Below are 4,727 nucleotides of genomic sequence, written 5' to 3' on the forward strand. Positions count from 1 at the left end.
TTTCTAGCCACCTGAGAGAGGGGGGATTTTTTCCCATGTTTATTGGCTAAACAGCTTTCGTTTATGCTTATGCATAGCGTAAACGAAGGCTACGGCTGTTAAATGGAAAATAGTCCCAGAGTTCAGGGGTTATTACCATGCAAAAGAAATCAAACAAAAAACTTTTTAGCCAAGAAACAGAAAAATGCCCCTCTCTCAGGTGGCCAGAAAGTGGGTGCTCATTCTAAGTTAAATTTACATTGAAAAGTGATCACTCACTTTTCGAAAAAGTAATTTCATGAATGTCATGAACACTTTTTTTTTTGCTACGTAAACGGTTTGCAGATTCGTTTTTAGCACCCCGAAATCTACAATAAAATATTTCGTTATATATGAACGTGAAACGGGCCTTAAAGTAAAATAATACCGGATTTTTTTAGCAGATTTGCCGTTTAGTTGTACAAATATCCTCAAACCAGGTAATCACTAAAAGGGATTTTTAAAAGTCGTCACCTGTATCGAGCAAAAGTTTAAAACCACCGATTATATGCCAGCCTACATCATGGTAACATATATTGAGTGAGTTCCTAACAGTATTTTGTATAGTTTTTTAGTTTAAACTCATTTTCCCAAAATGTCCCCAAACTTAACGTGTTCGATACAGTCTGCCGCCATTTGTATTTTTCAGATATACCGATAAACATTGAATGTTTTTGAACCGATTATACATTACATAAAAACACTAAAATCTTATCCAGTTAGGTAGAACACTTACTTTTCTTGCCTTTGATAACATTTATTTGTTATATATTTATTTTTTGACAACTTCTTTGTATCTGTGTTTAGTAATATAAACCCTTTTCATTTAATGTAACGTTTAATCGGCTCGAAAAACAGTGTTTATTGGTGTATTTGAAAGCTACAAATGGTGGTGGACACTGTTGATTACTTAAGTTAGAGAAAGTGAGTTAAAACTAAAAAACTATACAAAATACTGTCAGAAACCTACCGATTATGCCAGCCTATGTCATGGTAACATATGTTCGGTGAGTTTCAGACACTGTTTTGTATAGTTTTTAGTTTTCAACTTACTTTCCCAAACTTAACGTATTCAACAGAATTCGCGACCATTTCTGTTTTTTGAGCCAATTAAACATTTTACATTACATAAAAACACTAAACAATTATCCAATTAGGTAGAAACGTAAATTACCTTACCTTTGCTTTCATTTATTTGTTTTTGGACGACTTTTTCGAATCTATGTATAGTAACCCCCCTCCCCCCACCATCAACCAAATATTAATTACTAACTCACATTTTTTAAAACAACAACAAAAAAAAGCATATAGCGTTTCAACATTTTTTCTACGTTCGGCTTCATCCACTGATTGTTGGTCAAGTCCAAAACATGAATGATTGACAGAAACTCTCGAGGATCCAGATCAAATTCTGCAAGAGTACCATTTTTTCAGTTTCGCCTTCTTTTTCACTTTTTGCAGTGGATTGCTGTACTAATATAAGAAACATGCATTTTCTCTTTTATTAAATTTTTCCATTACACCAAATTGAGCCACTGCAACGCGTGATATATATATATATATATATATATATATATATATATATATATATATATATATATATATATATATATATATATATATTACTGGTGTAAATATCAGCGCTAAGCTGTTCATAATCATTTTTGTCTATTTTCCTATAAAACAGGGGAAATTTCTCGAGTTTTCTCGTGAGAGAATTTCGCCAAACATACGTTTTCAACACACATGAGTCGTCTTCAGGTATTGTGGTATCCTGAATGTACAATGTTGAATAGACTTATCAGATGATGCGCCTATAATATTTGAGTACGCCGCCCAACATCCAAAACCCGGTCTAGCTGTTATTCATTTAGTTTTGTTGGCTCGAATAAACAAATCCGCTACGATTCCTAGGCGTCAGCCATAAGATGAGCTAGCAAGGATGGTCGTGTTTTATGTAAGAAGTTTCCTGTGTTTTATGTAAGAAGTTTCATGTGTAGTGAAGTGCTGACAGATTGCGCTTTGAGGAGAGGACAGATGGCATGTGAGGCGGCGAGAAATTATGGTATTTGTCATACCGATATGCTTTCCGTGGAGATACATTCTTCTAATGGGCAATTCAACTTATATATTGCATTACTCCAAATCAAATGTGTATATTGGCATGACCTACATCATAAATTCCGCCGCCTTATATGCCACCGGCCCCTTCTGAGGACAGAAACAATGTTGAAAACTCCTCCCAGAAAACATGACAGTCCTTGCCGTATCATATAAGGGCCAGCACCTACCGATCCTCGCGGATTTTCCCATTCAACATAAACTACCAGACTGGGTTTGGGGGTCGGAACGGCGTACTTAAATGTTTACAGGCATGTCAGCCGATCAGTTAATTCACAAAAGAACCTTCATTACACCAGAGTAAAGACGATCGGTGTCGGTTGGAAAATTAGTACGTTTGGTGAGTTTCTGTATTCTCTCGCGGAAAACGTGAGAAAGCCTACCATGAAGAAAAATGGATAAAACTGAATATGCAGAGCTTACGGTTGATATTCAACCTCAACGTTATAAATGAAAGAATGCTCCCCACGTATACAACGGAAAGAAAGAAAGAAAGAAAGAAAGAAAGAGGGAGAGATGCATGGCCTTGTGTCCAAATTCCATCGGGTAATGCCGGTAGAGGGGTACTGCTGGTATATATATATATATATATATATATATATATATATATATGTATATATATATATTTATGTGTGTATGTGTGTGTGTGCGTGTGTGTGTGTAATGCGTGTGCCTCTGGTGTGTAAAACTAGTATCGGTGCAAATAATCTTTATTTACGCATTAAACAGCCAAGTTCTTGCTCTTGTCTCGATAGTCGTGTTTAGAAACGCAGACTGTTGATAGTGTTGTGTCTCTATCTTGGGTGAAGCAGTAATTTTTTTTAACTGCATTGACCTACGGTACAATGCAGCAGAACTATCTTCTGAAGATGACGATATATATATTATTATTTAATTTTAATATATATATATATATATATATATATATATATATAAATATAGATACATATATATACGTGTGTGTGTGGGGGGTGCGTGTGTATGTGTGTGTCTGTTCATGCCGATAAGTAGGTATGTATATTTGTGGTCGATCGACGTCAATTTAATCCTTATCCGAAAAGCCTAGGATTAAAATCTTTATGTCATATCACGTCGGTCGGCTAGGTTTTTATCTTATATCTGCTCGAGACTTCTCGTCACTGCTTGATCTGAAGCCAATTATTTATGCACGCCTGCGCACTGGACACCTACGTTTTTTTTTGTCCGCCATCATGCATATGCAAACGAGTATGTTGAAGACGTACGATGTTTGTTCAGTCATGGAGTTAAACAAAAATACGCTGACAGGTGCAGCCGTGTAGATGGCTAAACAGATATTAATGCCGCTTAACATATTAACAGATTTTCAAAGTACAAGACTGAATAAATGGCAAATAAATAAATACAAATGTACAAAACATCGATTTGCTCTACTTTTTTCGATTTGTTTGCCAATAGATGAAAGACGAAAACATATCAATCAGAGAAGAGATTCTCATATCAACTACATATTGCTACCCTACAACCATTTATTATGGAAATGCTTACTTTTTATATGGCACCCTCTTTAACTGAAGAATGTAAAACGAGAAATATCTAGTTATTATATATGATGACTTGTTGTGTTATTCGCACACCCCCATAAACACACCAACACAAACACACACACACACCAACACTAACACACACAAACCAACACAAACACACACACACACACACGCACCCCCCATATATATATATATATATATATATATATATATATATATATATATATATATATATATATATATATCAGTGGTGTGTCGATTACAATATTTCCCTATTCCAATACAATTCTCGCCTCCATAATAAATTCCCGATTTCGAGACAATTACCGATTTTGAACTCGATCCTTTATATATCTCTAAACATCTAATAATTGAATTGCTATGTTCACCGATTACCGTCTAAATACATAATAATTGTGCAGATATTTTCTCAAACGTAAAAATCTACAAGTAGAGTCTATGTAAAGAGTTTATTTTGCAAATCAATAAGCATTATACTTTTATCATTACTACCAGTAGTGGATGTTTTTGTTTTAAACAAAATCAAATAAAAACATAAAAGAATGGGTACTTTTTCATCTGGAAACAGTCAAAATTTTTTCCGATTCCGATACCCACAAAAATTTCGATTTTTCTGATTCCGATTTGAATTCGGATTCGGATAAATCTTCCCACCAGAAACATATGTATATATATATATATATATATATATATATATATATATATATATATATATATATATATATATATATATAGTTTGTATAAGCACGGGCATTTTCACATAAAAAGGGGCAGTTAGAAAAAGATAAGGTCCACTCATAGACGCTGATTACTGCCATTTTTTGTTACTTTTATTTTCCCCATTCTTCTATTTTGCATAAAGTTCCGCTTTGAATACTGCTTTTTTCATTGAGAACATAATAACTGAGAATCATAATAAAGTGAGCGATTCGGCATTTTATTCGTTGTATCATTTACACATAGAGGAGATGGTGCTGGTGAGCAAGTACAATGTTTTTTCTTCCAATAACTACAATTACTCTTCTTTTATCTGCTGTATAC

This window comes from Euprymna scolopes, chromosome 26 (assembly GCF_053919585.1).
Source record: "Euprymna scolopes isolate OS-2025 chromosome 26, ASM5391958v1, whole genome shotgun sequence".
NCBI lineage: Eukaryota > Metazoa > Mollusca > Cephalopoda > Sepiida > Sepiolidae > Euprymna > Euprymna scolopes.